Source organism: Scatophagus argus, chromosome 14, assembly GCF_020382885.2.
Source record: "Scatophagus argus isolate fScaArg1 chromosome 14, fScaArg1.pri, whole genome shotgun sequence".
In the NCBI taxonomy this organism is placed as follows: domain Eukaryota; kingdom Metazoa; phylum Chordata; class Actinopteri; family Scatophagidae; genus Scatophagus; species Scatophagus argus.
This window is the reverse complement of record NC_058506.1, coordinates 1,167,264-1,182,084: the sequence shown is the minus strand read 5'-3', so window position 1 is coordinate 1,182,084 and position 14,821 is coordinate 1,167,264. Positions and strand designations below refer to the sequence as shown.

The following is a 14,821-nucleotide window of genomic DNA, read 5'->3' as shown; positions in this document are numbered from 1 at the left end:
TTATTCTGGAAATACCAACACACTTTATAACAACAAAGTAAACAGCAGGAAATTTATGATATAAGCAGGCTTATGGCAGAGCATATTTCACACTGAATGAAAGCACGAGCATGACAAAAGCTGCACAACAGGGCAGGATTTTGTGGCAGATATACTGTTTTACTCACCGTGTGTATTACATTGGGTTTGGACACACACACACACACATATAAATTAATACTACAAGTAGTATTTATTTTCACAAAATAATCACAAAGTCACTGTTGCATTACCTGGCTGAACATATATGAAGCCTTCTAAACATGAGGAGCCCATGTATGCTGGGAGTGCTCCAGACTCTCAGGCCTTGTGAACTACCCACAGTGCAGTCTGCACTTGGGTCACTCTTTCCAGATCTTAGTAAAGATCCAGTGCAGCATTTGGACAGTGCAGTGCAGTATTCGAAGCTCATTCAGGAATGGATAACATTCAAAAACAAGATGGAGGAGGAGAAGGAGGAGGATATTATACATTCATTTTGGTGTTGTCCAGTTGTTACATCCTTTTGGCAGCAGATGGCAGATTGGTTATCTGACCCTTTTACTGTCATCCCCTCCTAATATTATCTGGGATTCAAGATGTTTGAACACTATTATGCTACTTTGAAAAGTTGACATGATTTGAGCTCCTTTGTGTACTTTTTTGCCATTAAGTTAATGAGGTAAAACACTGTACTGTTCTCAACTGAAAAAAGTATATGTGAAAAAAGGATGGGCAAGTGATCATATTCTGTTATGTTTCTTTTGTTTTATACAGAATTCAAACTTGTTTTGGAAATGAGATTGTACAAACACACACTGATATTTCAACATCAAATATTACTAGATTTAGACTTGTTTCTGTCAAGTTCTGAGTTACAGTGTTTATTTAAAAAAATCTAATATCAAGGCTGTAACAGGCAGGCTTCACAAGCTGACAGGCGTTAAGGGAAAATAACTCATGTAGCCCATGTCTTGAATTCCATTTTTCAAAACATTAGTCTGAATAGCATAAAGTAAAACACGCATTATAAGACTGCATCCAGGCTATATCGGGTAATAGCATCACTGCTGTACACTCTTGTTTTAGAGGCTACATTTCAGATGAAACATTGTATGGTCAGATTGGGCTGGGATCAAGGTCTAATTGTAGTGAAGAATCCAAAGCACAATATCCTTTGTATATATGATTCTGAAATGTTTAAATGTAGTTCACTGTGTGTCTGGATAAAACTGTAAGGTTCCCTGGGAACTTGTGATACATTATGCAACATGGCTGACAGTAGCATGTAAGCTGCAGGTAAATAAAAATGGCTAAACCCCCCCCCAAAAAAAAAACCCAAAATAAAAGAAAACAAAAAAAAACCCCACTGTATCCAGAACGACATTAGTTATTCTTGAGCAGATCTGAGCAGAAATCACTGCAAAACCATGCCAATGGATCAACCAAATTACTGATCACAGAACGTTCATGGAGGAACAGCTGAGAAAGTGAAGAGGGAGGCAGGGAATAGGAGTGGGAACATTGCTGAGTCTAGCCCCTCTGCTGTGGAGGGAGGCAGACAACAACAGGGAGGAATCACCAACTTGTTAAATGTGATGATTCATCACCCCCCAATGCAGCATTAAACCAACTTAGTTTCAAAGTCTACACACTGATACTTGTGTTTGCCAGGTCTTGCTGGACTGCCAAGAAGGTAGCAGTAACATCCCTGCGATGTAACAGGTTTAATGGTGGTAGATAAACACTATTATATTATAATTTCTAATTTTAAGCCATGCAAGTGCTTGCTAATGTTACTTACAGCCTATGTAAATGAAACTAACTGGGAGATTTAAGGTAACAAACGAGTATGGCATAACATTTTGCTTCGACAAATACATAGGTCAAGTCTCCGCAGGCACAGCAGCTGAACAATGCAGTGTACACTCATTATTTCTTCTTGTACCTTTGACTGTCTGAAAACCTAACACTGTTTAAGTCCATAGTTAAATCCCAGTATGATTCCTTATGTAGAGATTTCAGCAGTGATTCTGATACTGCCGATAAATACACTGTCAATATCTGAAGACTGTTATGTTACTAAGTGTATTGGGCCAAGTCTACACTGTAAACAACTGTAGTGGTGCACAGTAAATTACTGCATATTATACGGGTTAAAAAAAAATATCAGTATTTAGTTGAAAATTACAATAATCGCAGGGTTACTGTGAAAAAGATAAACAATTATGTACTGCAAAAAATCACAGTAGTATTGTCAGTACTGTAGAAAATCAGTAATAATGTCAGTACTGTAGAGAATCACAGTAATAGAGTCACAACTAAATGAATAATAATGTCAGTATTGCAGAAAACCACAGTAATAGTCACTTCTGTTGAAAATTACAGTAATAATATCAATAGTGTAGAAAATCACACTAATATAGTCACTACCGTAGAAAATCACAGCAATAATGTCAGTACAAACCACAGTAACTGCTGTAAAAAATCTGTGATAATGTCATTACTGTAGAAAATCACAGTGATCGGGTTGCCTCTGTAGAAAACCGCAGTAATAGAGTCAGTATTGTTAAAAAAAATCACAGAATCACAAAATCACAGAAAACAATTTCGTGCTGTAAAAAAATTCCGTATTTTTATACAGTTAAACAAAACACTTTTGTTTTTGTTCAGATTTATTAAAGTTTGTGTTAGTGAGAACGTCTGTTTTGCCAGGATAATCCTCTACAAATAGATCAATAAGCTTTTTCTGTTATTGCACAAAAAAAAAAAAATACAACAAGATTACAAGTACACACACAGGTGCATCATATCAACATGTATTGACAAAAGGCCATTTTAAAATGTGCCTTTTTACATTAATGAATATCAAATAGTAATTTGTGGTAGCTGAGACTGTCATGCCTGGGTTTTTGTTATGCTTTGTCTTTTGATTTCTGTCCATGTGCCATGTTCCATGTTTGTCTTGTGCTTCCATGTATTATGTTAAAGGTTTTTGTCATGTCCTGTTTTATTTTGAAAGTGTCTCTTCCCCTGTGTGCCCTGTTTTCATGTAGCTTTGCTTTGGTTTTCCTGATTGCTTTCTCCCTCCTGATGTGTGTCACCTGTGTCTCGTTGTGATGTCTATTTAGTCCTTGTCTTCCCAGTCACCTTTGTCAGAGCGTCTGCATTATTTCCATGTCATATCAGGAACCTTTTGTTGGTTTTGCCTTGCCATGCCATGCCATGCCATGCCATGCCATGCCATGCCATGTTTTTGCCAGGAATTTTGCCACAGTTATTCACAGATCCTGAGTCACAGTAAGTTTGTGATTTTTTTGAATTTAGCTTTGTTTAATAAAAGACTTTTGCTTGGACTTGCCTGCCTGCCTGCTCCTTTTGACTCTGCATCGGGGTTCAGTATTTTTCTGCGTCAGCGACGCCAACCCATTCCTGACAGAGACCACATTATGGAGACCTGACTGTTTCTTCATCATACAGAAAATTACTGTGGTGTATTCTGGAGGCTCTTGGCAGTTTACTGAACAACTACAGTGCAATGAATTACTGTACACTGTAACAAATTGTTGTAAATTGCTGTATACGGGATATTTTGTACAGTAGTGTAGCGTTTTTCATTAATACTGTTGAATACTGTAAATTCTGATGTCTTTGAGGAAAAACTCTTAAAAGTAAGCCTCTGTAAAATCTCACAGTATGATACAGGATTTGTTTTTATTTTACAGCAAGCTACCGTACGATCTTACGGTATGATACAGTATTTTTTTTAAATCAGACTTGATCTTGGGTCAGTTCAATAATTCAACTGAGCAAAATTTAAAATTAAATGAAACTAAAAATAGGCCTACACATAAGTGTTTTTATTTAAGATTAAGGAAACAATAATGAAAAGATGAAGAATTAGTTTTCATCTGGACTCAACTGGACACTTGACGAAGCCCCACCTGCTGTTTTCTCCCAGTTTTCTCGTCAACTGCGCAGCGTACCCTCATCCATCCTGATCCCGTGGCTTTCTTAAGAAGGTAAATATAATCTTGCAAAAGTAAGCACAATGCTATTATGGTATTTTGTGTTGGATTATTATTTTATTGACGGTCTTTCTGCCGATAAGACTGACTCAAAATTACGTGCCTCAAGCTAGCATAAGTTACAACTATATGGACAAAAGTTTACTTAAGTTAGCGTAAATTGGCTAGGTCATTAGCGGTTCACTAAATTTGCAGTCTAATCAAATGTTCAAGATAAGATGTGATCCTTGACTGATTTGTTGTCAAATCTACTTATGGTGGGCTACAACGTTCTATTTTACCATTTGTTGTGGTAGGTTTGTTGTTGTGGTTTGTTGTGGTCTTTCAAGTAAAACGGGTTATAGGAGTTTATAGGGAGAACAGTTAGTTAACTAGTTGTTCATGCAATGCTTTTATTTTCCTTGACAGAGTAGCTTAAATATCGTGTGTTGGTGAGATTAGTAGTAGAAGCGAAAACATGAAAACTTGCAACATAAGTGGTAAGACTTGCAGGAATACATATTTTAATATCTTATATACTTTCTCTATTACTACATTTTAGGCACTTTGTGGGAATTAACCCTGAGAGGGGAAGAAAGACCAGCCAGGGGAAGGTGGTGTCAAAGAGGACAGGGAAGCTGGTCCACAAAAAGGCAACAACAGGTAATCCCCAAGTCGTCACTCTCATAATTTTGAGTGCGGCTTTATTTAGCTAATGTAGTTCAGATCAAACTGTCAAATGCCCAAGTTAATTTTTGGACTATATGATATGTTTAGTAGTTGTTGTTAATGGAATGTGTGACATAAAGTTAGCGTTTACTCAGTTTAATTTTCGCTGCTATGCAATTGGTGCAGTAACTTAACTGTTGTCTTTGGGTGAAGGGAGGAGCAAAGAAGGAAAAAAAAGTTGCAGTAAAGTGGGATTGGCTGAAGATTTGTACTTTATGCTTTCCAATCAGTCAAACTAGACCCACTCAGTTTTTATCTGGGAGGACAATACAAAGTTTAATACATGTAATGTTATGTTAATGGTGTTCTTTTGGATTCTTTTGGACACTAAAAATGTTAAGCTTTAATAAATGCCCACTGTTTGTCTGCCCACAAGCCATCTCTTGTCTGAGCTATTTCTGTGGTATTCTGTTCATTTATTATTATTATTAGGATTATTATTATTGGGGTTTTCATTTTTAAATGTGAAACTTTTAAATCATTAGCTTATATCACTGTGAAGATCACATTCTACAGTATTCAACATAATTTTACAGTAACAAGTTGTTATTGGAGAATACTGTAGGAACTGTAAAATAACTGTATAATGGCAACCAAACAGCTGACAGTATAATACTGTAATGTTTATTTTTCATACAGCACAGTACTGTAATATTTTTACAGTATTAAATTGTTGTTGTAGATCACAGTAGATGCACTGTAAAATAACAGTTTGAAGCTGGCAACTGTAGCTGCCAGTAGTTTACTGTAATTTAACAGGAAAATTTGTTACAGTGTAAAGTCAAGTTCACAGATGTGCTATGGCATCTCTGCTGGTCAGAATTGTTGGCAGCAGTCGAACACCAAATTCTATGACCATTGAATTTGGTTACTCTAGTCAACGCTGTTGCTACTGGGCAGCGTGAACTCACTCACGCAGACGAGTTCTTTATGCAAGCAGAGTAAACACATACACCATTAACAAAGTGTTTGTTTTGAAATACTGGTTATTCACAACATAAATGCTTACATGCTTGTCAGATTAAAACACATTGCAGTAGACTTCAGAACTGCCTATTTCTGTATTTCAAATGCAACAAACCACTGCTTAAACCGACTTCACACTGATATATTCAGGCTGCTTCTCTATTTAATATAAATATGCCAATATGTGACCCCAATTTATGAAATACTGTGAGCTTTGTTTGTTTGTTTAAAGACACAATAAACTTAGTATATACTTCTGAAAAAAAAAAACATAAAAATTCTCCCTCGCTCGATTCTGACATTTAACAAATGCAAAGAATATGTTAATATTTATTGATCTAAAGCAGAAAAAGTTTACTCTGATTTAATGTTTGACAGTAAAGAAAAAAAAGAGTGTAGTGAAGTGAATGTAAATTATGCCGGTCTTACCATTTTATTTTATTGTATTGTATTTATCCGCCAAACCGTAAAGGCTGTTCCGTGAAAATACGGTCTGTTATTAAACCGGTCCGTGGCGCAAAAAAGGTTGGGGACCACTGGTTTAAAGGACTTCTGACTTTGAAGAAAATTTCAAATTTTCAAATAAAAAAAAAAAAATGGGGATCCTTACTGACCTAAAAGAGGTAAAGTTTACTGTCAGACATGGCAAAAAAAACTTGTGTGTGTGTCTTTTTCTAAACTGTACGTGCGAAGCAAAAAAAAGTACAAAATGAACACAGTGTTAGTGTTAAAATCATGTTTCCAAAGGGTATTGGTGACTTTTCTTTACCTCAGTAACAAGTGACTTTTATTAGTTGTTATTGGTTAATTCCCACACGCTTTGTTTATTGAACCTGACATAACTGAAACAATTCCTTGAATACTGACTTTTAAATGTGAACATACAGTATGTTTTTTTTTAAAAGAACCTTTATTCACTTGAAGGACTTTCTAATATTATTTTGAACACTTGAATGTTACAGTTAGTTACATTTTAAATATAGCTTATATAGCTTATAGCTATAGCAGATGATAAACCTGAAAGTAGTTAACTTAAAGTGTACTATTACTGTAAAAAAATTACAGTATTTTCAGTAACAGTTAATATACCACTACAAAACAAAAATACAGTACTTGGAAATTGCTGTGTTTTATTTTACAGTTACATGATTGTTACTGTGAATAAAAATTATAATAAAATAGTGTGATTTGTTTTTACAGTAAGTTACTTGTCAATAGCTGCTAGTAAATTATTGTGAAAATCACAGTAAGTTATTTATAGTGTATTCACAGAAATAGGAACAGGAAATGGTGGGACATTTTCATATCCAAAAATTTTTTCTTGTTTTCATTGACAGTATGAGTATGGTATTTTTCACAGTCTGTAAAACAGAGCATGTTTATCCAACACAATGCTGTTGATACTTTTAAAAATATGTTGCTTGTTCTCTCTCTGAAAGTGACATTAAGCTCTGAGAGTCAAGACAGAACAGGGCGCCTCATTTGTGAAAACGTTCAAAGATTTATACTTGAACTTAGTCTTAATTTTATTTCTGATGGTGTGCTTACATTTGAGTCATAAAAATCCTGAGCATAATAAACCTTGCTTAAACAGGTTCCCATTTGTGATCTATAAATCTCAAGTCAACTTAAACTGCCAGCATCCACCTTGCTTTTTTTCCCTTATGTAATGCCAACACAAATGAGAGTTTAGTCAGGAAGATCAATGAAGAGAGAGTCAAATTATTTGGAAGACAAGGTCAGAGCAGTGGTAGAGGAGACAAAGGCAACCTGTGTTTGGTGAACTAAAGACTAGGCTGACAGACGAAGGCTTTGGAGTGTGTCGCCGCTGAAGTGAATGAGGTCGGGCAGAAGGACTTAAGTATGGCTCATATCAAAAATAACTGGTCTGACAATTGATTCCTCACACCTTTAACTGGTAACTGCTATCATGTTATTCATAAAGCTCATGTAAATTTCACCATAGGCTTGGATGCATATGGATCCCAAACTACAATACCCTTATCAACTACTGGAAAATTACTTAAACCTATACTTTGCTAAAGATCATTTCCATGTCAAAGTCCGTGTTTTATAAATAACTACTAATATGTATTTTTCTGTTCAAATCCTACATAGGATCAGACTGATGGTGTCTTGAAGGATGAATAAGCAATGATATGAGTCATGCCAGTGCTATATATCACACGCTGTTTATCACTACATGCACACATTACACACTGATGCAAGAGTCTTTATTTTATCACAGCAACTGTGCAACCCTGTCATGGAATAATATGCACAAGCTGTTAGGCTGGCAGATAATTCCATTGAGCTTTTGCAGTAGCGAGTGATCAAAGGTTACAGTGAGCCTACTTAGCAGGCAGCATTAACTCCACTTTCAGCCAAGGTTGAAGGTGGATGTGACTACAGGGCACAGCTTTGTGCTGGCAGGTTTAAAGGTCAACTGTCGATTTAAAATCATCACACAGCTTCATCACATCAAGATTGTTAATAATCACAGCAGTATGGAGAGAAAGATTAAAATTGGCTGGTTGTTGTCCAAACTTGCTGTTAGACAATTGTTCTTATACAACCTTTTAGTTTTGGAAAATATATTTAAAAACAGAGCAGGTAAAAACAGATGAAAAGAAAAAAATAAATAGATGAAACACCACCTGTTTGCCTGTATTACAGCCCCACAAGTTTGCCTCTACTCACTCACTGGACTTCACATGGAATTACATGCACGTCCTCCCCAACACCACATTCCACTTCACACACATACACTCCTGGAAGTCTCTTACCTGCATTTCTGATCTCAGAGCACAGTAGCATGCAAAAAACATTGCAGTTTTGCAGTAACATGAAGGAAGCTGTGAATAACCACTAAATCTCCTTAGAAGACTAGAAACAAAAGCAAAGAAAGGATCAGAAAAGACTAAGGCAAACAGAATCCCAGAGCGAGAGAAATGCTCTTCTGATTGTACTACACTGAGGTAGTAAGACCACTATTCTGTGGGGAAATTTACAGCACCAATAAAACAATCTTCCACTTGATGCAAAGCTCCATCGTGGCTCACAGGAAAGTAGGCAGGACTGAATTGTCAGGAGTGGTGGGGCGGAAGATGTGTGTCTCAGAAGCAGAGGAAAAAGGCAAATGAAAAACTGCTGGGTGAATGTGCATGATTCACCAGGAATTTAAGGAAGATATGAGAAAAAATAGTGTGTGTGTGTGTGTGTGTGTGTGTACAAAGATTGCCATGTGTATCCTATTAGGCATACTGTACTACTTGTGTGTGTGTTTGAACATGTGTGCGTCTTTAAATATACATCAGAGTAATGTGCACTTAGAAGGAGTGCATGGGGTATTTTTATTTCAGGCATGTTGCACACCATCTTCTCTCACCATATGAACACTTACTGTCTCTCCCTCTCTCACTTGCTCTCTCACACACACACTCACAGTATTACATAACAAGCAGTACTCCACACTGTCACTACCACAGTCATCTGAAGAACAACACAGAAGAGTAACACCTCACTATTTCACCAATGCAGGTTTCAACAGAGGGTGCTTCTTCAGACAGCGCTAAAACTTGTTAATGAGTGAGACAACGGTTAAAATTGTCATTGATAATGAGATCAGATGTGTCAGGATCTGCTATCAAAAGTTCAGATAAACATCTCAATCACTGATGTATGAGAAGATGACTACCAGTCCATAGCCAGGCTAAAACGTGTTGGTGGTGCTAGAAAAAAACTCGAGAATTCACAAAAGTTATCAGGATATATTGTCTTTTGTCCATTGTGATGAATGTCTGTACCAAAATCTGTGCCAATACACCAACTAGATTTAACTGGATAGGTTTAAATTGTGACCAGCTGGGGCCTTATACAAATAGCCAGGGCATCATAGAAATGACTGGGACACATACTCTTATGTCGTGGATAGCTGTATCTAGTATTGCCATCCCTAAAACCTGATAAAGCAGTGTGGGTACCATAGCTCTAGATGTCAGATTATTACAATGCCATGCCAAACAAACTGTACAACAAAGGTTTAGTGAGAAAATCAACAAGAGTAAACTGATAAAGGTTAAATATTTATATGAGCTCTTCACACATTCTTAGTAAGAAAGACACAAAGGCACTTCTACACCATTTTGCTGCTCATATTACTTGTAATACACATCTATATGTACTGTAGTGTTTCAAATATACCAGATTTTTCATAACTTCATACATAACTTCTCATGTAACTTACAATGTTTACACAGCACCATAGATCCTGCTTTGGGAAATGAGCTCACAGTGCTGTATGCAGGGAGATGCACCAGTTGGCAAACTGAATGTAGGGGGAGGTATTAAAGATGTTGTATAGAATATATTTCGGGTTCCAGCCTTCCTGTTACCGTGGTAACTGTCCATCGATTCAGCAGCATTAATGAACGAAGAACCAAACAGATTCCCTACTACCTATGTTTCTTACTTATTTATTTCTTCCTCAGAGAGTTTGAAGTTAAGCTGGAGGAGGAGGAAGAAAGAGGGGGCTTGGATGAGGAGGGGAGAAGGGAGGCGGAGGACAAAATCTGAGGGTGGGTGAGCTGGAATGAAGATGAAACAGAAATGACTGAAGGTGGCATCTTGAACACAGGTTTGGGACTGCTGAATCTACAGAATAGGTAGTAATATGGTGTATCTGATGAGACCTTCCCTTGTATGGGGGGGACCACCAATCAGAAAGAAATTGCTGAAATCCTCAGCACAGTGGACACTGAATCTGCAGGGGTGGTATCATAATGATCTTCGTAAGGCTACAGGAATATAACTTTTAAAAAAAAGATGGTGGTGGTGGTTAGCACTGTTGCAGTGGTTAGCACTGTTGCCTCATAGCAAGAGGGTTCCAGACTGTTCGAATCCTGGTCTGGGCCCTTCTATGTGGAGTTTGCATGGTCTCCCTGTGCCTGCGTGGGTTTTCTCTGGGTACTCCAGCTTCCTCCCACAATATCAAAAACATGCACATTAGGTTAATTGGTTACTCTACATTGCCCCAGATGTGAGTGTGTGGTTGTCTGTCATTGTGTGTCAGCCCTGTGATTGACTGGCAACCAGTCCAGGGTGAACCCCGCCTCTCGCCCGTAGTCAGCTGGGATAGGCTCCAGCTCCCCCGCGACCCTGATGGATAAGCGGTATAGAAAATGGATGGATGGAAAAAAAAGATAGTATCCTGTCATTTGAAATTATCAAACGGATGGCAGCAGCAGCAGTATATTGACTAATTAATTACTTCAACCCTTGGTATATACTGATATAGAAATTTAAATTACACCATAAAAAAACAGTATGGCTAATAAAATGAACTGAAGTGAATCACACAAAACCAGTGTAACTCAGCGTACATTGTTGGGGACACTGTTTAATCAGTGTTTCCTTATATTTTGTCTTTATGGTTTATTTTTCAAACCACACAGCTAGTGACTGCATTGTAGCAGCTGGAGTTAGGTCACTTTACTGACCTCAACTGACAGTACAAGCACCTTATCCCCAGAATAGCCGATATAGTGCCATCTCTAGAAACCTCTTTTAATCCTACTCCATCTCTGGACAGCTTCCTGCCCATAGACCTCCCCGAGCTGACCTCTAGCATTAACAAATCTAACCCAACTACATGTCTCTTAGACCCCATCCCAACTAAGCTCCTCAAGGATGTCTTTCCCTTGATTACCGTTTCCTTCTTAGATCAGATCAACTTATCTTTAACAACAGGTTATGTACCACAGGCGTTTAAAACCGCTGTCATTAGCCCTATTGCTTAAAAAACCTTCACTTGACCCAGACATCTTAGCAAACTATAGGCCGATATCCAACCTCCCGTTTTTATCTAAAATACTTGAAAGAGTGGTTGCAAATCAGTTAATTGATCACCTACACAGGAACAGTCTCTTTGAAATGTTTCAGTCTGGTTTCAGAGCCCATCACAGCACAGAAACAGCACTGGTTAAAGTCATAAATGACCTCCTCATGGCATCAGACCGCGGGCTTGTCTCCATACTCGTTTTACTGGATCTCAGTGCTGCTTTCGACACAGTAGACCACAACATTTTATTACACAGATTAGAACATGACACTAGGATCACAGGGGCTGCGCTATGCTGGTTCAAATCATATTTAACAGATAGATTTCACTTTGTTCATGTTAATGCTGTTTCCTCTTCATATATAAGGGTTAGCCTCGGTGTTCCACAAGGTTCAGTGCTTGGGCCGATCCTGTTCACCTTATACATGCTCTCTCTAGGAAATATTATTCAGAAACATGGCATAAACTTTCATTGTTATGCTGATGACACTCAGCTGTACTTATCCTTAAAGCCTGAAGAAACAGAGCCATTAGCCAGACTCCAGGCATGTCTTGAGGACATAAAGGACTGGATGACCTCCAATTTTTTATTATTAAACTCAGACAAAACTGAGATCATTGTTCTAGGCCCCAAACATCTTAGAACTAGAATAGCTGAAAATACTGTCTCTCTGGACGGCATTACTTTGGCCCTTCCTCTGTTGCTCACCCTGAGGTTTCTTCCATTTTTTCCTGTTAAAGGTTTTTCTGGGAGTTTTTCCTTAGTCGATGTGAGGGTCGAAGGGCAGAGGATGTTGCTGATGTTATGTTAAGCCTTTTGAGACAAACTGCTTGTAAAAATGGGCTATACAAATAAAGTTGACTTGACTTGACTTGACTTATCCGACCCATACTGTGCATTACATAAAAAGAACATCGTATGACTTGATATTGCTCACTTAGTATTTGTTATCATACACTAATCATAGATAGTGCATTTCAGCTTGTATGCTGTTTCTTACAAGTTTGGGAATCAGGACATTAATTTCCTGTAAAAGTCTTTCTGTTTGAACCTTGATACAACCTTAAAAAACTTGAAAAAATTAAAAAATAAATAAATAAATGATTCACAAATCCTTTTGACATATATGCTTTTAAAAATAGTACAAAGAATGTTGTACTATACTGTACATATAGTTAATGTTTTAATGTGCATCGGTAAATAGGCCAACAGTTTAATTTATCAACACACAGTTGCAAGGAATTTTGCTTTTTTTTTTTTATACTTTGTTCATGGTTTTATGCAAACACACACCAATCAGCCAATTGGGCTGAAACTCGATGAGGTTGGGATCTGGGAAGTCTGCACGCCGTCGTTGTGGTCGTTGAAACATTCTTGAACTGTTTTCAAAATGTGACGGGGTACTGCTCGGAGGGGAGGCTGCTACTGACAGGAAGAGCCATTACCATTGGGTGGGATGGATTTGGTCTTCAGTGTTTATGTGGGTTGTGTGTTTCATCCAAGTGATTGCTAGAACCCAGGGTTTCCCCAAAGAACATTGTATTATAAACAGATGATTCACTTTATTCACTTCACCTATCACTGGTTTTAATGTTGTAGCTGTTCAGTGCTGATCATATATCTCATTCTAAAGAAAGCATAATAACATGACCAGAAAGGCTACGTCTGCATGGTCTAACTTTGACTATAAGAAAACAGGATTTTTTATGTACAAGATCCAAGATCCTTTCTTTAGCTTCTGGAAGGTCATTATTGAGATAATACAAGGTAGGTATTTATCACCAAGACTCTGTCCATGCCACATGCCAATGATGTCTTAGGATCATCTTATGTATTTATATATATATATATATATATATATATATATATATATATATATATATATATATATATATATATATATATCTTTATTTTTACACCTACTGACAACTTAATTATAAGTCTTGTTTTTAATATTTTGAACCAATCTTTCTGTCCTTTACTCTCTGTATCACATTAGAATTTGGATGTTCTCCAGCATTTTTCCTTCTTCTAATTCTGCTTGTAGTAATTTACCCTGCCTTATCACCTGACATGACACTCTCAGCGCCACAGTAAGATGAGATAAGATAAGGTGAACTTTCTTGAGTAACCTAAGCTTATATCCACAAGCAGAAGTGACTGATCCTGCTTATTTCCAGATGAAACATTGGGTTGGTTAAAGATCTTAGCAACAGACTGACTTCAGGTGTTGATGGATAAAGGTGATCCTCTTACCACACATGCTCCCAACACAATCTTCCCTATAAACATAACTTATGTGGGGAGGCCAGCAAGGACTACTAGCACACAAAGAGCACATACAGTTTAATGTCAACGGAATCAAAGGGGTGCAAACAAATCATTAGACATGAGGGTATTTGCCCTTTCCAGTGAGTCTATTCTATTCACCCCTATAGAGACACAGTGCTGTTTCCAGGCAACACTACGAATCACAAATCTACCCAGCAGGCTGCCCTGTAGTGGGAGGAAAGTTGTATTATTGTTGCAGGGGACGTGGTTTCTACCCTGCCCATTCTCTAACAAGAATTATCAGCTTAATGCTGCTAATGTGCTCTGTGTAATTCACAGACAGACAGAGACAGACATAGACAGACTTATTAATATTACATCCCAAATTCCTAATTTGTCTGTATGATCTCAGAGGTGTTTTGACATGTCCCTAGTTGAATAAATGTGTTTATTCATGCAATCAGCCAAGGCTTCTCATGCTGTTACTAACTACAGAGGCTGTAAAAGTTAATTTACAGGTTATAAAGAAAAGTATCGCCTCAACTTATGCCAGAACGCAATCACAATGCGGAAAGATGTAAGGAAAATTCTTCCTATTATGTGTGCCTCCCTGTGTTTGGGTGCATTTTAATTCCAAAACAGAATTTGTTTTTTTCCCTTCTAAACTTTGAAATCCATTGAAAGATGTGGAATCTGCCTCCGTTTGTTTATTGTTTGCTGACAAAAAAAGTCTTAGGGTGAAATTTAATGAATATTTCAATGTATAAATGTTTTAATTATTAACCCTATGTAGTATAAATAGTGCTTTTAAAACTATGTGAAAGTAAGGCAAAGGTAGAGGGAAAGAAAAAAAGACAATGGTGACAAATTTCAAGAGTGGGTCACATCTACTCCAACAGACATGGAATATTTATATTCAATTCAATTTTATTTATATAGCACCTTATACAATCAAAATTGTCTCTCTGTGCTTTACTGAAACCCAGAGCC

At 37.3% G+C, this 14,821-nt stretch overlaps 1 protein-coding gene across 14 annotated transcripts in view; it reads right to left on the bottom strand.

Annotated features, from left to right (window-relative positions):
• Positions 1-14,821, bottom strand: part of dlg2 (discs, large homolog 2 (Drosophila)) — a 174,311-nt gene that overhangs the window by 111,037 nt on the left and 48,453 nt on the right. The window lies entirely within an intron of this gene.